The 26,993-nt window shown below is 46.6% G+C and overlaps 1 protein-coding gene across 11 annotated transcripts in view; it reads right to left on the reverse strand.

Annotated features, from left to right (window-relative positions):
• The window catches only part of TMEM132D (transmembrane protein 132D), a 428,384-nt gene that overhangs the window by 164,402 nt on the left and 236,989 nt on the right, over positions 1 to 26,993 (reverse strand). Inside the window, exon 1 of one of the 11 annotated variants that reach the window (XM_039505748.1) lies at positions 17,075 to 17,290. The exons of the other annotated variants lie outside the window; for them this stretch is intronic. The gene's annotated coding sequence lies outside the window, so the exon portion shown is untranslated. Of the gene's footprint in view, positions 1 to 17,074; positions 17,291 to 26,993 lie in introns of those variants that run through there. 11 annotated transcript variants of the gene reach the window in all.

Below are 26,993 nucleotides of genomic sequence, written 5' to 3' on the forward strand. Positions count from 1 at the left end.
CATTGTCCTATCCACCAGGTCGCTTCCAGCCACCTCTAGGTGCATTGTCACTGTAATGAAAGAGGGGTTTGGGGCCCCTTCAATCAATCCCAGTTCTAAATGCACTGTTGTCCTCTGCACTGTTTTCAGCAGTCATTTGCAGAGAATACAGTGCCCAGCAAAGAGCATCTCTCTCTGTCTCCCCTTCTTCTCTGTATTTCTTTCCTTCTTCTCTTAAAAGCACAGTTGCCTAACTATTCGTTTGCACTCACAGACCTGTGCCAGGCTGCACAAGCAAATGCAGGCCTCTGAGTATGCCCACTATGCTCTTGGCAAAGAAGGGGCCAGATGGAAATCAGTGGAGCTATGCCAACGTAACACCGGAATAACGGTGGTGAATCATGCCCCAGGCCTATATTTCCTTTCCCCAGTCCCCACTCTGTTGTTCTCTCTTCTTTCTTTCTTCCTTTTCTGCTGGAAGCCTTTATATAGCTACACAGCAAGCTTCTGTCAAATTAGGGCTCTGGATAATAAGCACCATGTGGCTGAAGCTGAGCTTCCAAATGTTGCAGGGCTCAAACTAAGTTCCCAAAGTGTTCCTAAGCTCCACAGGAACAGAGCGGCAAAGAAGCTCCCAGGCCCCACCTGCCGAGTTTAGTAGTTCCATGGTGAGCTATAGCCCTGTACCAGTTGTTCTCCATTTGACTGAAGTTCCCCAGTAGTCTCCGTTACCCAGAGCGGTACAGGAACGAAGCTCATGAGGCCTAGGAGCATCACAGGCGTGACTCTTCCGTCAGAACAGTCCCAACTGGCTGTCGGTTAACGGGAGTTTGGAAATGTCAGATTTGTACTGAACTGGGATTTGTACTGTTGGTGGCACTAATTGTTCTGCTGCCATTCTGGGTAGCCCTAGGTTATATACAGTTTCATGATATTTGGTGTTTTTCGAAAAAGCCCCAGCTCTTGGAGACATGTGATAGGCGAGAATCACAGCTTTTATTTTTATTTTTTTTTTTTAAAGTAGGATTCTTGCCCTCAGGCTTGCACAGAAAGGCTTGAAAGTGGTGAGTGTACCCTAAAGACTCTGAAACCAGAAGGCAAATTTTGTTCAAAGACAACAAAGCATGTTATAAACATTAATTACCTTGTCAGTAAAGTATTATTATCCCTAGATGGAGGAACTGATGTACACCGAGTGTAACTATTCTATTTCTCTACTATATAGGTTCTTATTCTGTCCTCATCTCTTCAGTAACTCTACAGTGTGCCTTCCAGTAGTGCATTAAGTCATAGGACTAATATCTCTCATCTTTGTTCATTCTCTCTCATCCACTTCCCCAGGGGAGCATTGTGCGTGCACAGTCTGTTTTGGTAGGGTTTGTTTTTGAAGGCACATGCTGGTCTGTGTTTATGTTTGAGAAGGCAGGTTGAAGAACTTGTGCCTTCCACTTGGAGTGGAAGTGGGTGAGGTTTGTGATCGTCATTTGTTCCTGGAGGAGTTCATTCCACGTTCTGGGACTGGATCCCAGGAAAGCTCTGTCTCCTGCACAGACAAGCTTTGCCCACATGGTAGAAAGTTCCATTATGCTGGATGAGTGAAGCTATTGACCACAGTCTTCATCCCAGAGCATTAGGTGATCTCTACATACCATGGGTCCAGACCATTGAATATCTTGAAGATAAGGACTGAGACCTTGAACTTGACTCAATATTCTATGGGAATCCAGTGTAGAGAGTGGAGGACAAGTCTGATATGCTCATGGTAGCTGACTTTGCCAAAGGTCTTGAATAAAATCATGTGAAACTGCACATTCCACTCAGTTTCTATTTAAAACTGTATGTTGGCTCGAGTTTGCTCAGAAAACTTGCAAATCTTTTGACAAATGTGCTGGATTCCCAAATGCAGAGATGCAGAGCCCTTTCCACTCCCACTGGAGTTAATGGGAGTTACGGGTCCGTAGGCGTGCGCAGCACATTTCATTAGGGTGTCCACCAAGGGATTTTTTTTTAAGGTGATCATCATAAAGGTTGGGGTGCGGGAGGGAGTGCAGGGTGTGAGAGGGAGTGCGGTGTGCAGGAAGGGGCTCAGAGCAAGGGATTGGGGCAGAGGAGGGGTGCAGGGTCTATGAGGGGGCTCAGGGAAGGGAGTTGGGGGGCAGGAGGGGTTTGGGGTGCAGGAGAGGGCTCAGGGAAGGGAGTTGGGGGATGGGGTGCAGGCAGGGGCTCCGGGCAGGGGTTGGGGTGCAGGAGGGTGTGGGGTGCGGCAGCAGGCTCAGGACAGGGAGTTGGGGCGGGGTGCAGGAGGGGTCAGGGCAGGGGTTGAGGTGTGAGTTGCAGGAGGGGGCTCAGGGCAGGGGTTGGGGTGCAGGAGGGGTGCAGGCAGGTGGCTCAGGGCAGGGAGTTGGGGTGGAAGAGGGGTGCAGTGGGGGGCTAATGATAGGGAGTTGGGGTGCAGGAGGGGTGCAGCAGGGGGCTAAGGACAGGGAGTTGGGGTGCAGGAGGGGTATGGCGTGCAGGCAGGGGGCTCAGGGCAGGGGGTTGGGGTGCAGGAGGGGTGCAGGCAGGTGGCTCAGGGCAGGGAGTTGGGATGGAAGAGGGGTGCAGTGGGGGGCTAATGATAGGGAGTTGGGGTGCAGGAGGGGTGCAGCAGGGGGCTCAGGGCAGGGGGTTGGGGTGCAGGAGGGGTGCTAAGTGTGGTGGGGTAGGGAGTTGGGGGGCGGGGTGCAGGAGGGGTTTGGGCTCCGGCCCGGCACCACTTACCTGCAGCGGCGCACTCCCTGCCTGCCTGCCCTGGCCCCACGCTGCGCCGCTCACCACATCCCTGCACGGCCCCTGGGGGCAGGACCCAGAGGGCTCCGTGCACTGCCCTTGCCACGCCTCCAGGCACCTCCCACAAAGCTCCCATTGCCGCGGTTCCCCATACCCGGCCAATGGGAGCTGTGCGGGGGGGGGTGCCTGGACCAACACACGGAGCTCTTTCCCCCACCACCCGGGGCCCCGGGGACGTGGTGCCATTCCGGGTGCTTCTGAGAGCAGCGCGGGGCCTGCGGCACCATGGGGGGGGGGGCGCAAATCCCATGCACACCCCTATGTACAGGTCCTCAGCACCTCAGAGAAATAAGCATTTGTTATGAGCTGGGATTTTAAGTAAATACTGCTATAAATTATCCAATACGCTAACCCTAAAGACTTCAGGTTGACTGTTGCACAAAGTGGCATAGAAGATCAGCCCTCCGGTTACTGCTCCTTTATGTCTCTACTCTGCCACACAAGGTGTAATGACCGAGTAATTGACAACAGCTCATCAAGAGAACAATATCTTTTTCTTAAATGAGGGATGGAAATCTTTATCCACACAGCTGACTGTTTTATATGCCATGGTCAGCAACAAGCAAAGCAGCACATAAGGAATGGAACTGACCTGCTGCGGCTGCACCACTGTTTGGAGAATTCAGTTTCTATTTGCAGAGAGCCCTCTCAATGATGCACACAGGACAGCAGATGAGGAGACCAATTTCCTTTCCTGGCTGTTTAAAATTTCAAGAGCTGTGCTTGGGAACCACCAGAGTTATAGTGCACAGCATTAAAAAGACATTGAGAGTAAACGCACAGGAAAGCCCTTTTGTAACTTGAGTAACTGTATTCCATTAGATTCCCCTAGAAAAGCCATGCGTGCAAATAACTAAGAAAAGCAACAAAACAAATGTAATGTCTGGGTTCCAAAATTGGCTTGGGATTGAGGATTTTTTATGTTTTGAGTCAGGCAGATCTGATATGACTGAAGCTTTCAACATATTCATAAATGATCTGGAAAAAGGAGTAAACTGAGAGGTGGCAAAATTTCCAGACGATACAAAACAAGATAATTAAGTCCAAAGCTGACTATGAAGAGTTGCAAAGGGTTCTCACAAAACTGGGTAACTGGGCAACAAAATGGCAGATGAAATTCAATGTTGATAAATGCAAAATAATGCATATTGGAAAAAAAAATCCCTACTATACATACAAAATGACAGGGTCCAAACTAGGGTGACCAGACAGCAAACATGAAAAATCGGGACAGTGGGTGGAGTAATAGGAGCCTATGCAAGAAAAAGACCCCAAAATCAGGACTGTCCCTATAAATCGGGATATCCGGTCACCCTAGTCTAAATTAGCTGTTACCACTCAAGAAAGAGATCTTGGAGTCATTGTGGATAGTTCTCTGAAAACATCTACGGTACTCAGTGTGCAGTGTCAGTCAAAGAAGTTAACAGAATGTTAAGAACCATTAGGAAAGGGATAGATAATAAGACAGTAAATATCATAATGTCACTATATAAATCCATGGTACGCCCACACCTTGAATATTGCATTTAGTTCTAGTTGTACCATCTCAAAAAAGACATATTAGAAATGAAAAAGGTACAGAGATGGATAACAAAAATGAGGAGAGATTAAAAAGACTGGGAGTGTTATCCTGGAAAAGAGACGACTAACGAGGGATATGATAGAGGTCTATAAAATTATGAAAGGTGAGGAGAAAGTGAATAAGAAAGTGTTATTTACCCTGTCACATAAAACAAGTACCAGGGGTCACCTGATGAATTAATAGGCAGCAGGTTTAAAACAAACGAGAGGAAATACTTCACACAACACAGTCAACCTGTGGAACTCATTGCCAGGGGATGTTGTGAAGCAAAAACTATAACTGGATTCAAAAAAGAATTAGACACGTTCATGGTCAATCAATGGCTATTAGCCAAGATAGCCAAGGACGTAACCCCATGCTCTGGGTGCCCCTAGGCCTCTAACTGCAGATGGTGGAACTGGATGATAGGGATTGGATCATTTGACGATTGGCCCTGTTTGGTTCGTTCTCTCTGAAGCACCTGGCATTGGCCACCACTGGAAGACAGGATATTGAGCTATCTGAACCATTGGTCTGACCCAGTATGGCCATTCCTATGTTCATATGTTTCCTTTTTGTAGCCTCCCATTGAAATTTATGTGTTTTCAGGACATCACATTTCTTCTGTGATTGTTCACCACTGGTTGTATGAAGCTCCATTAACCAATGTAAGGAACAGAATGGAGAAGCTTACAATAGGTTGTCCATTATCTGCACATTGGATCTGTTGGAAAGATGAAGCTAAAAGAAACAAAGCCTTCAAATTTACCTGAAATTTTAAACACACTCAGGTATAAGAGAAACTATTTTGTTTCAGTCTTGCGGCTGGAAGTTTGTGCTTCTGTCTTCTCAAGGGCCACTTCAAAACTCTTTGGAAAGGGCTGTTTAATCCCTTACAGAGCTCCTGGCATGATCAGATGAAGGAGTTAAAACTGAGTGCCTTTGAAACACTGAGCCTGTGGGTTCACAGCAGGGATTCTCCTGCAGGCCTTGAGGGTCGCATGCCTGCTACATGTTGATGTGTGTTCAGCCTTGTACTTAGTTTTCTGCTGTTCCTTGGGGAAAAAAAGGGGATGGGGGGAAGCCTTGGAATTTACAGGAAATGTATATACTGCACTTTGCTTGGAGGATGTGTCAAGGGAGAAAAAGAAATGCCTTTTGACAATTGCTAGTCATTTTGTGCCCACAGCAAAACACCACGAGAGCTATGTTTTCCTTCCCTGAATGCACAGAGCACACGGTGGATGAATCACTCCAGCAAATTATCCTTTCAGTAATTTGTGGCAGTAAATTGCCACTGACATTACAAAAACAAAGTATAACCTTCTGATTTTCTTAACATATAGTGGAATGTCCCTTAGACACACTCTGCTAAACGGCATTGTAGCGAGTCGGTGTGGCTCCCCTCCGGTCCAGCAGAGGGAGCTCCTTGCCAGACGCCCAAGTGGGCTGAGACACCACTTCCTGTCCCCGCCCCCCGGAAGTCAAGGGGCGGGACAGGAAGTATAAAAGGAAGACGCCAGAGCTCAGTCAGGAGCCAGCAGCCGCCGGGAGCAGACGTGCCGGCGGGAGCTCCTGACCGGGAGCCTTCTAGGAACCAAGGCAGCTGCCCAGACTGGCCTCCGCTTCCCCGCGCCCACTACGAGGAGGAGGAGCCGCCCGAGCCGCCCCGTGACAGGTACTGGGATCATCCGCCGGACCGCCCCTGCGCCCCCCCCGAAGAGGAGCCGCCGGGGCTTCCCCGGCCCTGCTTCCCAGAGGAACCGCCGGAGCAGGCCTGGCCGGACTTTCCGGAGGCACTACCAGACCTCCCCCCAAGCCCAGACCCGGAGGAGCCGAGGACCTTTGGCTGGCCCGAACCGGATACAAGTGTGCAGGTAGGCCCCGAGGGGGATATGGAGTGTAGCCCGGGGATAGCCGATCCTTGTCAGGCTACGGACATTGAGGTGCCCATGTCGGTGTGTTTCGGTCTGGACCCCACCGACCAGCGGCCGTGAGAGCCGCTAATAGGGCCCCGGGCTGGAACACAGTGGAGTGGGCGGGCCTGTGTTCCCCCTGCCACCCCATTCACGGGTGGCAGTCTCCCCCTCACCCCAGCGCTCAGGCTTAGGCCTACCTGAACTACTGCTCAGCCCTGCCTAAGGGTCTGAGCCCTCTGTTTGTTGTTGCCCAGCCCCTGCTCCAGAGGCCTGGGCTTATATTGACTCTGCTGTTGCCCAGCCCCTGCTCCAGAGGCCTGGGCTTATATTGACTCTGCTGTTGCCCAGCCCCTGCTCCAGAGGCCTGGGCTTATATTGACTCTGCTGTTGCCCAGCCCCTGCTCCAGAGGCCTGGGCCTATATTGCCTTTGCTGTTGCCCAGCCCCTGCTCCAGAGGCCTGGGCCTATATTGACTGTGCTATTGCCCAGCCCCTGCTCCAGAGGCCTGGGCCTATATTGCCTTTGCTGTTGCCCAGCCCCTGCTCCAGAGGCCTGGGCTTATATTGACTCTGCTGTTGCCCAGCCCCTGCTCCAGAGGCCTGGGCCTATATTGCCTTTGCTGTTGCCCAGCCCCTGCTCCAGAGGCCTGGGCCTATATTGCCTTTGCTGTTGCCCAGCCCCTGCTCCAGAGGCCTGGGCCTATATTGACTGTGCTGTTGCCCAGCCCCTGCTCCAGAGGCCTGGGCCTATATTGCCTTTGCTGTTGCCCAGCCCCTGCTCCAGAGGCCTGGGCCTATATTGACTGTGCTATTGCCCAGCCCCTGCTCCAGAGGCCTGGGCCTATATTGCCTTTGCTGTTGCCCAGCCCCTGCTCCAGAGGCCTGGGCCTATATTGACTGTGCTATTGCCCAGCCCCTGCTCCAGAGGCCTGGGCCTATATTGCCTTTGCTGCTGCCCAGCCCCTGCTCCAGAGGCCTGGGCCTATATTGACTCTGCCGTTGCCCAGCCCCTGCTCCAGAGGCCTGGGCCTATATTGACTCTGCCGTTGCCCAGCCCCTGCTCCAGAGGCCTGGGCCTATATTGACTCTGCCGTTGCCCAGCCCCTGCTCCAGAGGCCTGGGCTTATATTGACTCTGCGGTTGTCCAGCCCCTGCTCCAGAGGCTTGGGCTTATATTGACTTTGCTGTCGCCCCGCCCCTGCTCCAGAGGCCGGGGCTTACATTGCCCGTGCTGTCGCCCCGCCCCTGCTCCAGAGGCCGGGGCTTACATTGCCCGTGCTATTGTCCAGCCCCTGCTAGAAGGGTCTGGGCCCAAGGACGGCTGTCCTGCTGCCCGCCCTGACCGAGGGTCGGGGCATATACTTCTTGACTGTGTGCCTTGAGGTCAGCCCCTGCCTGAGGGTCTGAACCCCTGCGACCTTCACGAGACTGATTGCCGCCCGGCCCCTGCTCCAGAGGGCCCGAGGCGTAGGGTTGAGCTAACCCCGGACTCTTGTCGCCCACCTTTAGAGGGCCAAGGAGCGAGTCGGTGTGGCTCCCCTCCGGGCTACAGGAGGGTTGAACCCCGACTCGCCAGAGGCATATTTTAAGCTGTACAACATACCTGGTGTCCTCGCCTTTCAGCAAAGATTGAGGACACACAACTGAAGTCTGATATTACTATTCCCTTATTTTTACAAAATACACTACTCTTAATTTACTAATATACCATGGAGCATCATAAACCGTATGAATTAAACTGCACAGAGTATATCTTGAGACATTAGCCTTGCTTATTTTACCTGGGTTTGCTCAGTTACTCAGTAATTTGCAAAATGCATGCATTTGCCACGGTTCCGTTTTTTTAGTGGGAGTGAGGTTCTCCTTTTTAAAAAAATCCACAGGTAGACGCTCACTTGTGCTTTATGAATGTGACCAAACTATGTTCCATGGAGTTCTACAATATGATCTATGGCATAGAGGTTATGTCCCATGAAGATTACAATCTTCTGGTTGGATCATGATGAAGCATTGCATGCTGGGGCCTGTCGTCTACATAGGCCATACCTCCATATTAAATATAAGGAAAATTGGAATTTGATCCGTGCAATATAAATGCATTAAGGTAAGCTGCAATCTCATGCCCTCTAGTCAACAGGTCCTGCCATTGGTAAAGCCCATATTTACATGGCTGTTCTTAAAAGCTGGTCGTTCTGAATACAGCAGTTAGATATGGGGTTTTGTTTGATTTATGTTCAGCATATTTTCAGTGGGATTGAAATCAAAGTAAAAATGCCTGGTCTCTAAAGGTGACCAGATTTTCAAAATGAAATGACAGCCTGTCGTGTTATATCTACACCTTTAAAAGGTGTCTGTTAGTCTGAGCAAGGATGAAGAATGAGCTGAATATGAGGGGGGAAATGTAACGACAATGAGCACAGTAGCCTCTCTCAAGGAAAGGGAAATGTCTGCCTGCCCCAAGGCATGCTCTAGGGCTGTGTATTTTTCTAGCAGACTCTTCTAAGTTGGAAACTGGGCCCACATTGAGAAATTAACAGCAATGTCTCTCATTTGGGGTTTTCCAAGGTGGCTTCCACCTCCCTTCCATTCTACGAGATGTCATCCTTTATAAGGAGACCGTTGCTAACTGGCCTGCTTTTATGTGGAATTAACAACTTCAGGACAAATATTTTTTTTTCTGTCCTGTTTCTCTAACCCAGGGACCATTTCACATAAAGGGAAAAGAGCAGTGTGGCTTAAATCTTTGACAATTAAGCAGCATTAGCGCATCCATGTGTGCAGAAGGAATGTGGATTCCTTTAGAAATGATCTTATTATTTTTTGAAACCACCTTATGGGAAAGGATTACTCCCCCCTCAAGGGTGAAGCACTAGATCAATCCCCCTGCTGCCTCTTTTGAATTAAATAACTCCACATGTGGCACGTTTCATGCTGTGTAACTATTCCCCCCCGCCCTGCCAGGAAAGCAACATGAGGCTCCTAAATATATTTCAAAGGCAGCCTAGGGGAGACATTCTACCCAAGAGCCTATACACATTCCTGGCATCAAGATCTTGACTAATAACAAAAGGACACCCCCCTTCCAATCCCTCCCTAAATAAAACCCACAGTACATTCCTTTAAGAGACTCAAGTGGACAGAGAAAACCCTGGGAAAAAAAGCAGAACCAATGGGATATGAAAATAATTAAAGCACAACATTTTCCCTTTTAAATATCCAACTTGAACCCCCTTTACACAGACGGGCTTTTAAAGACTTTATGTGTAACAATGACATGGTTAGGAGAGCAGCTCATTCTGCACCATCAGTACCTGCTGTCAAGATAGCACCAACTAGAGTCATTAAACAGCAAATTAGTAAGGGACGCAGCCCTGTAAATTACATTCTCATCTTCTTGTCCGATACAGAGCTCTACTTTAATATCTAAGTAGGATAATTGCAACCCAAGGTGCTTTTCTTGTGCTGAGATACAAAACCAACTAGTGGCTGGCCGCCAGGCTTAGCATTAGAAGGGTTTTATTTTTAAATATTCCCATTGGGCAGGTGCTTCATGTTCCTTCCCAGAATAAAAAATAAAGGACCAGCTGAGCTACATTTAAAACTTTGGATAGTATAATAATGTAAATTAGGAGAGTGATTTTAATGACATTTTTATACAGGCAAAAGCTCGAGTGTGGACAAAGTTATACTGGCAGAAAAGTGCTTTTGCCAGGATATTTATTTCACTTGGGGAACTGGTAAAAGCTCTGCCAGCAAAATCACTCTTTTGCTGGTGTAGGTTGCATCTACAGTAGGAGGATTTGCCAATATAGCAATACCATTAAACCTTTTCTAGTGTAGACTAGGCCTAAGCAGGTAACATGAAATACAACTCCTAAGATCAAGGAAGGATTAAGGAGAACAAAAAATGAGGGCAAATGTATATGAAGGCGCATTTGTTGAGACTTCTTCAACTGCTAGGACAAAACAAGAATTGTCAAGAGCCAGCAGGTCTACACTGATTTTTTGTTGTTGGGAATGTCAGTCAGCAGATCTGGGTTCTATTCCAGTCTCTGCTGTGGACTTGCATTTCACTTTGGACAAATCATTTACAGCCAAATTCTGCTGTCAGTTACTATTCAGCAAAGCCCAGATTCAGCAAAGCTTTTTAAGCACCTGCTCACCTTTAAGCATGTGAGTAATCCCATCCCTGTTCAGCAAAGTACTTAAACACATGCTTAACTTAATCCATGTGCTTAAGACCACCCCTATTCAGCAAAACACTTAAGCATGTGCTCCATGGTAAGTAAATGCTTAAACTGGGATGTGTTTTAAAGATAAACATGATCTTAAGAGCTTTGTGGAACTGAGACCTAAATCCAGAGCAAGTCTACTGAACTCAATGAAGAAGATTAACTGAATTTGACCCTTAATCTTTCTGCACTTCAGTCTCTCCTATCTGCAAAATGAGACAATGCTTGATCTATGCCTCTCAAAGGTGTTGTGTGCCTTAATTCATTAATATTTGTAAAAAAATGTTGAGCGATCATCCTCGGATCGAAGGTGCTAAGTAGCACAAACATTTATTATCATTGGTAGTCTTACAAGTCCTATCCTGTATTACAATGATATTCTGTTGCATTTGAAGTAATAGTCTTTACCACAGTCTGTCTGCATGTCAGACTGAGATTAATTCAGCAGAGTTCAATTGAAACTGTAGGAGAGGAGAGAGAGAGAGAAACAAAGCCCTAGAGAACCTTCTCCAAAGCATTAGAAGACAGAACAGACAGGCTCCAGAGCACATCCACTCCCAAAAAACTCTGAAGGACATCAAGTTACAATCACCACATCATCATTTCTGAAAGCTCCTATTGACTGATCTACCCAGAGGGCAGCATGCTATTTGTGGAAGCACCTGGGTTTTCGAAATTAGCCATTTCACATATCACATAACCAGCAATCCTTAAATGAATGCAGTTATGGCTACACTCTTACAGCAACACTACACGAGGGGGAACTAGACCTCCTCTGTTTTCAGCTGTGGTAGAAAAGCAAAGGTCATGGAAGATTGTGCTACACTGAGGTGCTTACAAGGCATTGACGTCAGTGATTTGCATCAAGCCCATAGACCTTTCGGCACTGATAGTCATTGCACACCACATGAATATCGTCAGTACAGCAACTGCATTACAGAAGTGTTCCGTCTGCTGTTGTATTTGTGTTATTTTTGAAAACTGTATGCTTAATATTCTGCAAAATACAGGCACTATATTTTGATTGCCTATAACTGGCAAGTGACAATTGGTCAAATTCATCCCTGGTGTAACTCTGCTGAAGCTAACACAGCAACACCAACTGTCAACATGGCAGCCTGGTATCTTACATTTAAATAGAAACTTTTCATCCTTGAAGACTCAGCAAGATTCACCTGTAAGCCATTAGTAAATATGGATTCCCAAAGAGCTAATTTCACACGGTCACTTTTCAGAGCAGAACTCTACTTTAAAGTGAGAGAGCACGGTGTAGGGTTAAAGCCAGGAAACAGAAAATCAGGAATTGTGGGTTCTATTCCCAGCTGAGCTGCTGTGTGATCTTAACCAATGAATATGATAGTCTAATGCAACCTTGACAATATAGTGTATTACACAATGCAGAAAGGAAGAGTGGACCTGAGTTGATGGTGGCTGGTCAAATGGTTAGCAGGTGATCCTCCAATTCACGAGCCCTGAGTTCAGTTCCCAGCTCTTCTGTGATGTTGGGCCAAGTCACCGAATCTCTCTGTGCCTCTGTTCCCCATCTGTGAAATGGGGGTAATAGCCCTGCCTCATGAGGGTTTTATGAGGATATGTGGTGGTCAGGTAGTATGGGAACGGGCACCTCAGACAGAAAGGCACTCAACTGCGGGAAACTCACAGCTTGACAGAGGGGTGGGGGGCACTAAAGAAATCCAGAGGTGCAGATGATTGATTTATGTATTTACTCACTTCTTCTGGGCATTGTAGAAAAGGTCAGGTATGAAGAAGAGCTCAAGGCAGAGGCTGTGATAGGGAGGGAGTTTAATGCGACAGAGAACAAAAATACACAGAGAGGGCACTGGGAGAAGAAAGCAAGTGGCACAAGTCACCTAACTGCTGTGCGCATTAACTTAAGACAGAGAACGGTCCAGTCCAAAGTCCTGGCTCACTTCTTGCTGTCAGGTGGTGTGGTCTAGTAAGATAGGGCGCTGGCCTAGGACTCAAGAAGACCTGGGTTCTATTCCTAGCCCTGCCACCAAGCTATTGTGTGATCTTGCCCATGTCTCTTTACCTCTTTGCACTAATGTTTCCACTCCCACCCTTTGCTTGGTCTCTTTGCATTGTAAACTCTTTGAGACGGGAACAACAACTTACTCAGTCTGTACAGTGCCAGGCACAATGAGGTCCTCTAGGGGCTACTGTAACATAAATAACAATGATAATAGTCACGTGGGGAAGTTAGGCTCTGAAGTTTGCAACTTACAGCCATGTCTGGAATATTTTTGTACGTCTTTGTTAGCCATTCCCCTGCATGTTACTTACTCTTGGTGCTGTGGTGATCTGATCCTTCTTTACTTGCTGTCAGCTTTCAATCTTCTTTAGGATTACTAAAGATATACAGATGAGAGTCTTATCTTTTATAGGAATTATGTTTATAATAAAAACAATGTTTTCATCTAGACTGACTGTACAAGAAAAGCCAAACAAGAAACACGGAGGGAATAACGAGAAGGGTGAGGGCTGAGGGCAGATGGCTGGCCAAACACGTTTAATCTGTAGTTAGAATTTGAGAGCTTATGTTCATTATGAGCGACATGTTTTAGATTTCAGATGTTGATGCTTGAGGGGAAGTTCATAAGAGGCCTTGGGGCAGACTTACAAAGGTATTTTAGAGCCTAAAATTGCAGTTAGTTGGGATTTACAGACGTACCTAAGCACGTTAGGCCCTTAACGCCTATTGATTTGTGCTTACAATATGAATTAACTGTGGGGCGACTACTGCCAGTTGTTGACTTTTTCACGGTGTATCCATGGCATTTGGTAGCAAAGCAGAAAGGTAACTGTCCATTCTACAGGTGGCTCTGGTGCAAGTGACTGGAAACTTGGACTCGTTACTGGGCTCAGCCTTACTAGAAAGAGAGAGAGAATGGACTCTCTGCTTCAGAGAAGAGCTACACGTGTGATCAAGAGGCTAGAGTGGTGGTTTAGGAAGAAGGAGTCAGGGCTTGCTCTGGCAGAGTGATGATCCAGCAAAGCACTTAACTTAACATATCTAAATGGTGTGCAAAGTAAACAAAGACTATGTAAATAGTCTCACTACTCATGTTTAAAGTAAAGCGGATGCTTAGGTGCTTTCTTAGATCTGGGCCACTGCACTCAGCCCCTTGCAGGATTGGGCCCTCAAAGAACTAAATACATAACTCATGGCTAAAAGGTGACAAGGGTGGAAACATAAGGGAGGAAACATTGTAAGTTTCTCTAGTAATTTGAAAGGTCGAAAAGGAATTATTTAGGGTAGTTCATTGGATATGGCTAGGAGTAAATGGCAGAACTAAGAAAAAGGAAACATTAGGCTGAATATCACATACAACTTTCTTACAATGAAAGCTATTAGCTTGCAGAACAATCTTTCAATGAAGTTATAGAAATGCCAAGTAGTAATTTCCATATCTAGACTGGATAATGTACTAGAAGAATGAATTGTAAGGGGGGGAAAATCTATACTGGTAAGGAAATGGGCTGAGGGACCTGACAATCCTGACTGATGGCCAGTAGTTACTTAAAGGTTACGCTGTTTCTCCATACAGTCACTGCATTCCCAAAAGAGCATCGTTCTTCAAAAGTTCCAAGGCATTAACTCGTGCAGGTGAAAGAAAGATTCCTATAATAATCCCCTCTCCCTCTAGATTCTTCTACTCGTGAGACAATGATGAACGTGTTTGTGTGAAGCCAAAAAGTATAAATTCACAAATGAGCTTGCAAAAATAACCAATAACTGTGAAATGCGTAAATCAGTGACGAATTTGTGAAATTCAGCAAAATGAGGTGAACATTTTACACAGCAGAAAAGAATCGCAAAGTGCTGCAAAGTCTTCAGAATCACTGCAACATATATTTATAGTCAAGAAATAAATCACAGAAAAAGTTTGCTGTCCCTGGTTTATAGAGTTACATACGTCAGAACTGCAAAGAGTTTACTACCTCTACTAAAACGCTAACTAAATGTAAGCAGTTGAAGAACAAGGACATTCCCATTTTCCAGGGAAAATGCACTGTGGCCACCAATATTTGTAATATTTCATGAAATGCAGCAAAGATACATATTGTAGAATTTGAGCCGCACAGCACAAGCCATAGGGTAGGGCTCTTTCAATCTCTCCTGTTAATGCTCTTCCACTTTGTATTGGAGCAGAGCAGGGCCGGCTCCAGGTTTTCTGTCACCCCAAGCGGCACTTCGGCGGCAGCTCTATCGCACCGCTCCATTCTTCAGCAGCAGTTCAGCGGTGGGCCCTGCACTCCCTCTCTTCCTCTTCGGTGGCACTTCGGCGGCAGTTCAAAGAGGAAGAGAAGGACTGAGGGACCCGCCGCTGAATTACCGCCAAAGACCCGGACGTGCCACCCCAATAGTGGATGGAGTGCCGCCCCTTTGTATTGGCCTCCCCAAGCACCCGCTTCCTTAGCTGGTTCCTGGAGCCGGCCCTGGAGCAGAGATTTGAATCTAGGTCTTCCACATCCCAGCTGAGTGCCCTAACCACTGGCCTAATGGTTAATGGGGGCGGGATGAGGCCTGGACACCAGTCCCAGCACCATTCTTGTGATGGACATCTAATACCTTCTGTGAATATAGCCAGAATAACTGAAACAAACTCTGTGGACATTTCCAAAGGGGAGTGTTTCGATATTTCCCTTTTGTTTTGTTTTGACTGAAACAATTTGCTGAAACCAACATAAATTTTTGTCCAGCTCGGCTGCCATGCACCCTATGGTTCAACTCTGCAGCTCTCAGTAAAGTTTGTTCCTTGTTTATCATCACAGCCACACACTCACTCACTGCCCAAATCCCCAAATGTTAAGTAAGGGAAATGTAAAAAACCAAACACAGGCAACTAATGGAACCCATGGCTCTGTGACCAAAGTCCTTTTGTGACCATTAGACAGGATGCTGGAAAGCACAGAGCAGCATGCTGGATTTTCTGTTTTGAAACTACTGAGTGACTGGGGATCTGTACCAAAGCTCCATGCTGAAACAGCACAAAGTTGACAATATTCAGCATCCATCTACAGTAGCTTCCCCTCCAAGGCTTTGAAATGTATTGGAAGTGAGCCAAAGATGTCCTACTCTGAATGCAAAGGGCTCATCAGCCAATATAAAGAAGCTGTTTCCTTGAAATCCCTGACTAAAGCTGGGCTCAGTACTCAGCTTGAAAGGGTGGGAAAAGCCCAGCAGAGACATACATGTGCAGAGTACAATATCTGTATAAAATCGCTTCAAGTACAATAGCCACATATGCAGCTTGTGTTTGAACGAGAGACACCGGGGGACCAAAGTTGTGCGGTGACAATAATAGGTTGTAAACCACAAACTTTTCGAAGTGCCAATGCACACAAGGGAACTTCTGGGGCGCAGCAGCAGGGTCCATGTGGACAGTTAGCACACATCATGCCGGAGCGCTGTCGATTTAATACCCAGCTTCCCACAGGGGCGACGGGTTTGTATAATTTTTGGTGGTGCCCAGAACGGGTCCAAATCCCCCCCCACCTGCCTTGTAAGCTGATATCTTTTTTAAATAATGTAAAAATGTGCAGGCTCTGGGGTGGGGCTGGGGATGAGGGGTTTGGGGTGTGGGGGGCTAGGGCTGGGGTGCGGGGTGAGGACTGCCAGATGGGGCCGGGGATGAGGGGTTCACAGTGCAGGAGGGGGCTCAGGATGGGGCAGAGGGTTGGGGTGTGGGGATGTGAGGGCTCTGGCTGGGGGTGCGGGCTCTGGGGTGGGGCAAGGGATGAGGGGTTTGGGGTGTGGGGCTAGGGCTGGGGTGCGGGGTGAGGACTGCCAGATGGGGCCGGGATGAGGGGTTCACAGTGCAGGAGGGGGCTCAGGATGGGGCAGAGGGTTGGGGTGTGGGGATGTGAGGGCTCTGGCTGGGGGTGCGGGCTCTGGGGTGGGGTGGGGCCAGGGCTGAGGGGTTTGGGGTGGCGGGGGCTCGGGCTGGGGTGCGGGGGTGAGGACTGCCAGGTGGGGCCAGGGATGAGGGGTTCACAGTGCAGGAGGGGCTCAGGGTGGGGTAGAGGGTTGGGGTGTGGGGATGTGAGGGCTCTGGCTGGGGTGCGGGCTGTGGGGTGGGGCAAGGGATGAGGGGTTTGGGGGGGGGGGGGGCTAGGGCTGGGGTGCGGGGGTGAGGACTGCCAGGTGGGGCCAGGGAGGCGGGGTGCACCGTGCAGGAGGGGGGTCAGGGTGGGGGCGGGGGTGGGGGGGGGGGGCGGGGAGGGCTCTGGCTGGGGGTGCGGGCTCTGGGGTGGGGCACGGGATGAGGGGTTTGGGGTGTGGGGGGGCTAGGGCTGGGGTGCGGGGGTGAGGACTGCCAGGTGGGGCCAGGGATGAAGGGTTCACAGTGCAGGAGGGGGCTCAGGGTGGGGCAGAGGGTTGGGGTGTGGGGATGTGAGGGCTCTGGCTGGGGGTGCGGGCTCTGGGGTGGGGCCAGGGATGAGGAGTTTGGGGTGCAGGCAGGCTGCCCCTGGCTGGGGCCAGAGAGGAGGACTCGCCCCCCCAGTCCTCCCACCCCAGGCAGCACTCACCTTGCACCACTGGCACTGCACGTGCCCCTAGGGCTCCTCTCAGGTCCAGGAAGTCCCCTTGCCTCCCCTGTGGTGGGTGTGGGGGAAGCGGGGCTGCCATCACCTGTGCACCTCCTCCCCTGCTGCTGCCCCTCAGTGTAGCCGGGGGATGTGGCTGCCTCTTGCCCAGCGTGGGGAAGGAGCGGTGACTGCAGGTGGGGGCCCCCCCTGTGCTGGTGGAGGGTCCTCCCGGAAAAGGGAAGGCCCTGGCACTAGTGAGGGGGGGCTCTAGGACCCTGCGGTGGCAGTTGATGCCGAGAGCTGGCAGAGCGAGCACAGCATGCAGCTGCCCAGGGCACAGGCAGGGACGCTCGGGGGAGGCGTGCAGGAGCGGCAGGCGGGGCCAGGGGAGAGAGCCGGCCCTGAACATTGGTGGAGCCGGGCCTCCGTGCCCTGAATATTGCTGGAGCCCGGGTACCACGGGCCGACATAACTCGCCGCCCCTGGCTTCCCATGCAGCAAGTATTCGTGCACATATGCCCTAAGCTTTGCTGGGCCTTAGGTCCCATCGGTAAAAATGGGGTAACAGCACTTGCCTACCCCAGAGGTATTGAAGGTTACGAGCCCTCAGATATTGTAGTGTGGGGGCCATGTAAACACCCAAGCTAGATCCTTCATACAATTTATAGCTGGGGACTGGGAATCAGGACTCCTGAATTCACACGCTGTCTGTTAATGACGTGCAAAGTCGCTTTGGGTCTGTCCACACTGCAACTGAACATCTGCCGCTGGCCCCAGGTCACCTGACTTGGGCTCAGGCTGCAGGGCTATACAACTGTGGTGTAGACACATGGGCTTGGGGCAGAGCCCCAATTTCAATACTACAATTGTATAGCCTGCAGCCTGAGCACGAGCCAAAGTCAGCTGACACAGAGTGCGCCGCAGCTGTTTAATGGCAGTGCAGACATACCCTTTGCTGCCTCACTATACCCCTGGGAAGTAGGTAAGTATTAGTAAACTCATTTTATAGATCACTAAACAGCGAGAGAGAAGCTTTTTTCCTCCATGTTTACAAAGAACTGAAATATTTGAATAAACCGTGCTATACAGGTGGACAAAATACTATTATACCAAATCTGTATGTTTGTTGGTGATCGGTTTGTAATGTTTTCAGTGCCGAATGGCAGGTTTCTTTTAAGAAACCTGTATTAACTATTGTTTCAAAAACAAATTTGAGGGTGGCATCAGGAAGGGGAAGGGGTTACACTGACAAATCAGGGTACCATACTGAAACATCATAATTAGTCACACATACTGTACATTTATATATAGCCTCAACAGTGTTTGAACCCAGTACTTTGGGCTTCAGCTTCCCAGCTCCCAGAAATTGTAAATAAAAAAGGCAGCTTCTCTCAGGGAGTGAGCAGGCAGGACACCGAGTACTCTTTCGTTCCTTGTACTGCACCCGTCTAGTGAAGCATGCATTTTAATTTGGTCTGACACTTGGATATATTTTTAAATCTGATTTTTGCATCCCTTATGCACAACTCAGTTAATTTCCAAGCTGGAAGACGTGCTGCAGGGTGCTAATTCTAAGGAACAGAGTCAGTTTCTCTATATACACCACACAGATGCAAAAAATTCTTTGGCAGAAGTTTGGTATAACCTACATGTGGTCCTGTCCAAAGGAAATTCGAGATCAAGAGAAGAGTAGAATAAGAAAGCAATGGCCTGGTGGATGGAGAGGGGACTTCAAATGCAAGATTTGCCAGTTCTTTAACCTTTACCAATGTCAATATTTGCCAAAAAGTATATATTTTAATGGCAAGGTTTTCAAGGTTACTTCTTTGACCACTGCATACTCATTCAAGCTATATAAATGTTGTGCATTCCATAGTTAGAGGATTTGGACAGTTCAGCCTTGTTATGAAGTGATCTAGAAATGACTACAGTGCTCTTTGACTGCGGAATAAGAGGAGACAGCCAAGGATGGGCTTGGAAAGTTATGCACACCACGAAGAGACTGCTTTTGGAGCGTTCATGTCTTTCTCCTTCTCCACATCTCCCAGGGCAAAGCAGAGCTTCAGAGCAGCAGGAAGATGCCATGGGAGAGAGAAGGTTCAGCAAGTATCGTTATCATTTACAACCCCCGCCACCATACATCGCCCGTCCTCCACACCCATTAACTACTATGGGGGCAAATAAAGAGTCATTAAGATGTGACAGATATGACGACATCCTGGATAAACCTTATTGAAATAAGTTTAAGTATTTTAGGGGGTGATTGAATTAAAAATGCAAATGTGTATAAACTATTGAGGAATTCCATGTAATTCCATGGGGGAAGGAGGCAACAGCCCTCTAGGAACTACGTACAGTGGGGATTGGTTAGGCAAATTCACCCAGGTTGTAACTCCTCCACAGAACTACCACCACCCGGAGAGACGCTCACGTATACTGATTCAGACTGGATTCTCCAGGACCAGACAGAGAAAGAAATGTTGGTTAAATAGCCTGAGTTAAAACTCATACAGGGCCCTCCTTCTGATCCAGCAAACAGACAGGACCTGTGGTCTAAGGGGGGCCCAAACCTGAGGTAGGACTTTGGTCCACTGAAGCCCCATAAAACTAAAGAGCTAATTCCGAGCAAAAGCTGTTATAAACTGTTGACCACAGGAACAACCCCCGTGTGGGGTCTGAAGGGCTAATCACCAACCAGAGCCCTTGCTGGAGTCAGGGGGTGATATCTGGTAATTTATTAGCATGTGTGTAGGGGTTTTTTGTACTGTTTTTAATATGTTTTCTCTGTCATATTTTTATCTTAAGAATACACGTGATTACTTATAAAGCGCTGTGTGGTCACTTTGACCTGTGGGCCATTACACTCCGTACCGTCTCTGAGGAGAGAAGCAAAGCAGGCCTGCTGAGGCCACCTGTCTTTTGTTGGGGAATAACATGGTGAAAGCAGGAAATATCCTAGTCAGAAGGGAGAGACTGCTGAACATTTGGTCTTAATCTTTCTGTGACTTGGTTTGCTCAAGATAAGCAATATTTACCACCACCCTCTTTTAAAGGGGATGCTACGAGGCGTAACTTATCCACACTAGTAAAGCACTTGAGAACACCTGGATGGAAAGTATTACAGAAGAGCAAAGATTAATATTATCCTGGGAGGAACAATCCCATCTTGGGTAGGAGATTAACTAGGTGACCTAAGTGGTCTTTTCCACCTCCAATTTACCTGGAAACTAGGGACTAAGGCATTTTTCTGCTCTAGATTCCCGTATCAGTGTTGTTCTTCCATTCGTGTGTGAAAGCCACCATGTTGGCAGACATCAGGGATTGAACCAAAGACCTTTAAAAGGAAAGCCTACGTCTCTACAGCTTGAACTAGAGAGCCAGGCACTGTAGGTGAGGACGGTAACAGATTTGCATCCTCTGTGGATCAGGCCCAGATGGGCATATGTGAGACACACTAACCAGTGGATGACACATGGAACTCCCATACCATGCATCAAGCCCAGGGAAATCCACATACAGAAATAGATCAGAATATCTACGTCAAGATACAAGAAGAATTTTACCTTTGGCTTGTTATTTTGGGAACATTTTACAGTCTGCCTTCACATCCGTCCTCTCCCAATAAAACATTCTGCTAAACTTGGCCTTTACACTCTTCCCATTCCTGGGCACTGAACTCGAGTAAATGATAGGCAATGAAAATCTTACCGGAATTCATTCATATGTTACAGTAGTGGCAAAAGTTGAGCGTTAGCAATTAAATGTAGGAAATTAAAAAGTGCTGTCAACAGTTTCTTTCTCTCTCCCTCCATCTCTAAAGGTTTCATTTCTTCACCATCCCCACTCCTGTTGCTTTAAGGAGGAAAAATGCTGTGGAAGTGATTTCTGTATCCGACGTGTCAATAGGGTCTGCCAAGCTTTAATCAACTCGCCTGTCTGTTAGGCTAGACGGGCATAAACTTTATGAAATAAAGACCTGAGTTATTGAGCTTATTGTTAAAATACTGCAAATACCCCCAGTGTGTCAAATGCAGCATTATTTAACTATCAATTTGAATCTAAAATATGCTAATCCACAGAGATGGAAAACTACTGTTGTCAGGCATTTCAGTGTGTGGCTGTGACCTTCATGAATGTGAACTCTTCTGCCTGCTCACTTTTTAAACAATCCTGGAAAAGATTTTGGGGGGAGGGGGCTTGAAGTTCATACTCAGAAGGGTTCTATGTCCACTAATCCAAAACCAGTTGTGGGTAACTTACTAAGCTCTAACCCTCTGAGAAAACTATCAGATCACAACTTGAAACCAACTGATCCCCTTTCTTACCATGATCGCAAAGCTCTTATTACCTCAGAGAGAGGCTGGACTACTGTGGCAGCCTAAATCTACAAATGTACGTCCAGCTGAGAACACTGGAACCTGCTAAGAAATAGGGAAGGAATTCACTTCTCTTTGGTTGCCCTGCACAACCACCTCTGGAGCAGCTGTAGAAGAGAAGATTAACATGCGTGGAAATAAGGGAAATAGATTTTAGCTTGTGCATGGTCAAGATTTTGAAACATGACTAGTGATTTTGGGTGGCCAATTCCGGATACCTTAAAGGGACCTGATTCTCACAAGGCAAGGTGCTCAGAACTTTCTGAATATCAGACCTTTAAAATCACTAGAGCCGGGATAAGCAAGCATCAGGCTGGGGTCAGGAGGCAAGAGTTAAAATCAGGTCAGGTGTCAGACACTGGAGATCAGACAGCAAGGTGTGGTCTGGAATCACAGGAGGCCAGAAGTCTGTATGGTTGCCCAAACACCGCTGTGGGCCACCCTCCAGGGTAAAAAAGTGCACATGGGCCAATCAGCGAGCCACAGCGTGCTATCACTTTGGACACTTTGGGGGTACTCCTTTTGGCACTTAATCTTCACAGTACGGCTTGGTTGAGGCTATGCATGCCTGCTGGTATTGATGTGGGACTGTCAGTTATCCCAGGCTCTGTAAACCTGGGTTCTAGTCCCACAGATCCATACAGAAAGATGTAATTGCATTGAAAAACATATCAGGTTAGTCTGACACGATCTATTTTCTATAAACTTACATTGTTTGTTATAATTATATTACCATCCTTTAATTCTTTATTAATCAAGTCCTGAATCAACCACTCCCTTGTCTTCCCTGGGATCAATGTCAGACTGACAGGCCTATAATTACCCGGATCATCCTGTTTAATCTTTTTAAATGTTGGCACATTAGCCTTCTTCCAGTCTTTTGGAACTTCCTCAGTGTTCCAAGACTTATTGAAAATCAACATTCATAGTCCAATGAGCTCCTCAACCAGCTCTTTTAAAACTCATGAATGCAAGTTATCTGAACCTGCCAATTTTAAAATGTCTGACTTTAGTAGCTGCTGTATAATTTCCTCCTGAGACACTAATAGAATAGAAAGAGTATTATCATAATCACATGATATGACTATATCATACACCAAATATAGAACTAAAATACTTGTTGAACACTTCTGAATGTATTGAACATAGCTTTTATGTATTAATATTGATAATTCTATTTATTCCTAATATATATAGATTAGGTGTGCTCCAGCCCCCTAATCATTTTTGTTGCCCTCCGCTGGACTCTCTCCAATTTATCCACATCCTTCTTGTAGTGTGGGGCCCAGAACTGGACACATCTGGAGTACTGTGTCCAGTTTTGGGCCCCACACTACAAGAAGGATGTGGCTAAATTGGAGAGAGTCCAGCGGAGGGCAACAAAAATGATTAGGGGGCTGGAGCACATGACTTATGAGGAGAGGCTGAGGGAACTGGGATTGTTTAGTCTGCAGAAAAGAAGAATGAGGGGGGATTTGATAGCTGCTTTCAACTACCTGAAAAGGGGTTCCAAAGAGGATGGATCTAGACTGTTCTCAGTAGTAGAAGATGACAGAACAAGGAGCAATGGTCTCAAGTTGCAGAGGGGGAGGTTTAGGTTGGACATTATGAAAAACTTTTTCACTAGTAGGGTGGTGAAGAACTGGAATGGGTTACCTAGGGAGGTGGTGGAATCTCCTTCCTTAGAGGTTTTTAAGGTCAGGCTTGACAAAGCCCTGGCTGGGATGATTTAGTTGGGTTTGGTCCTGCTTTGAGCAGGGGGTTGGACTAGATGACCTCCTGAGGTCCCTTCCAACCCTGAGATTCTATGATTCTATGATACTTTAAAAACTCTTTATTGTCCTTAATTCTGCTGTCCATTGATTTCTCCTTGTGTCCCTTTGCTTCCTTTATCAATTTTCTACAATCTCTATCTTCTGATTTATATTCATTGCTATCAACTTCCCCTTTCTTCCATTTGTTATATTGTTTTTTTTTAATAACAGCCTTCACTTTCCCTCTAAACCACATCAGTTTTTTAACCAATATGGCCTTTTTCCTCAATTGTAAGATTGCAGCTTTTTGGGCATCTAGTAAAGTATTCTAAAACAATTCTCAGTTATCATCAGGGATCCTAGAAATCCATTTGCCATGGAAAGACATGGAAAAGCACAGAATTTAAGTTTTTACAGAGAATCTTCGTTTTTTACCATTTTGTGAAAAATAAAAAACATATTAACGATTAATTATTAATAGTTAACATACTAACTAAATTGTACTGAAAGTACCCAGTGTCACTTATTCAATGTGTGCAACCTCCCCCTCTTGTGGTTGATTTTTGAAAGCACTTTAAATTTACAGTGGAATCCTATTTATTGTATCTAATTGGGACCGGGGCCAGATTGAATAATCAAAAATTGGGATAATTAGGAGAATTGGCAAAGAGCTTTCCATCCCTTATTTTAAGATGGGGCAGGGGGGAAGTTTGGGAGGTCAGTCGCCTGGAGATGACAGCTAGAGCCCCAGCCACTGCAGCTGGTGGTTTCGGTTAATGTCAAGAGCCGGATAAATGAGGTTCTACTGTATAACAATAAAACATGTTCAACTGATACCTTTGTATATTGTGGCTAGAGAAGCTAAAGTTCAGTGTTTCATTTTAATTGCAGAAAAATGCAGATTTTTTGGTTTTTTATCTGAGAATTTTGGGTTTTTTTAATAATGGAAAACTAGTATCCCTGATCATTGTTTACATTTTTCTGATTGAATTCCTTCTCCTAGCTGATCTGGCTCATAATTGTTTTCAGTTTTGTGAAATTGTCCCTTTTGAAGCACCAAGTTTACATAATACTGATGTGGACTTTATTCCGTTTGTCCATCATAAGTGTGATCAAATAATGCTTATTTGTACCTAAGTTACCTTCTTAAAGAGGCCCTGAAGTCTACCCTATGGGATTTATAATTGACAGTCAATCTTGACTAAATTAATGCAAATGTAAACTCACAAATACTGCATCTGAATTTGAACAAGGAAACTATAACTCTCACAGAAGCAACGACTACGATGGGAAAAGCAAGAGTACTATGGGAAAGAGAAGGTGCACTGGCAGATCTGAGGAGGGAGCCTGGGAATGCAATTGCCAAAGTTGTAGTAGGTTTAGATTTAGAGACCTGTACTGGGGGCTTGATTCGGCAAAGCATTTAAGAACATACTTAAATCCATCGCTCTAACAGATTAATTTTAAGCAAGTAGCATTATTTAACTTCTAGCAAGCGTTTCAATCCATCAAAGGCTATAGCATTTAAGTATTTGCTTGAATACTTTTTGCTGGGCCTGGAATATAATGGATACTGCAGGTCAAAACTGGGGAGGTGCATTGCCAGAAATGTGTGACGACAACTTGCAGTTGCAGGACATCTAGCTGCAGTACCATTGCCTCTAACTGATAATCAGTTGCTCTCCTTCATGAGAAACCATGTTGACATATAAACTTACATTAAAAAAAAAAAAAAAGAACATTTTCACCCAACAGATTGAGCCTTTTAGAGTTTACAACATTCTGCAACTTTGGAAGTTCTCCATAATTATGAACCATATAAAACCCAGATAAGTGTGCAGTCAAACTTCTAAAACTTCCTTTAAAACAAAGTCAGCTGTATTTCTGGCTAACTGCACCAGTTTGCGATACTCTGTGAAGCATATTCTCTCCTATTTCGTTAGAGCCTACTGTAGCTTTATCTGGTGCCAACAAAAAGAATGTTAGCTACACTCACTAATTTCCTTCCTCCTCTCCGAGTGTAGCAAGAGTAACCAAGTGGAGGTTAAGTAAATACATATTAATGAAATGCAAATAAATAAATCAAAGGTTTCAGTGCTTACCTGAAGTAATATTGTTTTCTATCCAAATCCTCATAAAATGTTACAAAATTAGAAAGCAGTTGGTGGGACTTTAAACTTATGTAAAACAAAACAAGGGGGATGGGGGAAAGACAGAAGCTGTCTTTATGACCCCAAAAATGGCAAAGGAGCAAAATAAGGGGTCCTTTATGACCCCAAAAATAAGGGGTCCTTTATGACCCCAAAAATGGCAGAGGAGCAAAATAAATGATTTTGTTTGAGACCAGGCTCTTTGAGGTCAATTTAAAAGGATGAAATGCCATCTCTCAGCCTGGTGTATTCTTACTAGCTACTCATTTCCTGCAAGCCAGAATCATGATAAATGACTCTTCCACACCATCCATTTGGCCCAGTTTTACAGCACAGCACAGAAAATTTATTGGATTTTGCCTGAAAAAGAGACAGCATATAATAACCCTTGTCTAGGAAGGATAAATAACATGCTGAGTATGGAGAGAAAAGCATCTATCTGTTAATTGTGAGGCACACGGAAAAGCTGGCATGGGTATGATGGATTGGTGACCAAAAAAACTTCAAACTTGCTTCCAGCATGATCCATTCAGCAGGGGTGTCCATTTCCAACCGGGAAGTCTCTCCTGTCATTTTTCATATTTACAACACAGTTCTGGTTAGCACTCTTAGTCATGCTTTTACTGTGTGGCGATTTTATATGAGTAATGATCTTTACCGTAGTTGATGTTCCCTGTCCTCTTCAACAGGCCCAGGACGTGGCAGCTAGATCTTCTCATGCAAGCCCAGTCTGCTGTGCAGTAGTGGCCCTGGTTCTGCCATATGCATCAACATGTTCAGTTTTGTTTATACCTGGTGTAACTCCACGGGTGATAATGATACTTTCCATTTATATAGGACTTTTCATCAATAAATCGAAAACCACTTTATTTGGATAGGTAAATATCATCAGCCACCAGAGGAGAGCATATAATGGTGATTCTTTTATACAAACAAGACTAATCCAGTGTCCTGGCTGACATTCCTCCTCAGGGAAACAGATTCCAATATATCCAAAGCCTTGCACCAAGTCTTGCCAAGTTCATATGGTCTGTCATATGTGCTTACACAGTCGCTGCATTCTTCGCTCATTACATCAGTATCTAATTCATTGTTTGGGACTCCCTTCGAGATGTATTGTGCATGAAAGTCACAGTCTTTTTTAACTGTTCCTCATGTTTTATAGATGCACAGAACTTAAGGCCAGAAGAAATCATTAGATCATCTAGTCTGACCTCCTTCTTAGCACGGGCACAGAACTGTACTTTACTCCCAACTGGCTGTGACGCCCTAGGGAGCGGGGCGGATTGACCTGGGAACGTCGTCTAGTTTTACTGGGGCTATCTGCATTGGGGGATGGGATAGCAGGGGGTGACTTTACTTGAGGGACGATACCTGAGCCTGTAACCTGAGCCTGGAGGAGGGTTGGGCCAGGTGACACCTTTGCCCGGGAAACTGGACAAAGGCTGGAGGAGGAGCCGGGGGAAGGGGAGTGAGACTGCTGGAGGGGGGTTTTCAGTTTTGGGCTGGCTGGGGAAGCACAGGGAACCCCAAGGCTTGGGTCTAAGCTCCCTACCCCCCAGAAGAACCTGACTAAGGGGTCCTTTATATGCCTACAAGCTCTGGTTTGGACTGTGTTCCTGTCGTCTAATAACCCTTC

This window comes from Mauremys reevesii, linkage group 18 (genome assembly GCF_016161935.1).
Source record: "Mauremys reevesii isolate NIE-2019 linkage group 18, ASM1616193v1, whole genome shotgun sequence".
Classification (NCBI taxonomy): Eukaryota; Metazoa; Chordata; order Testudines; family Geoemydidae; genus Mauremys; species Mauremys reevesii.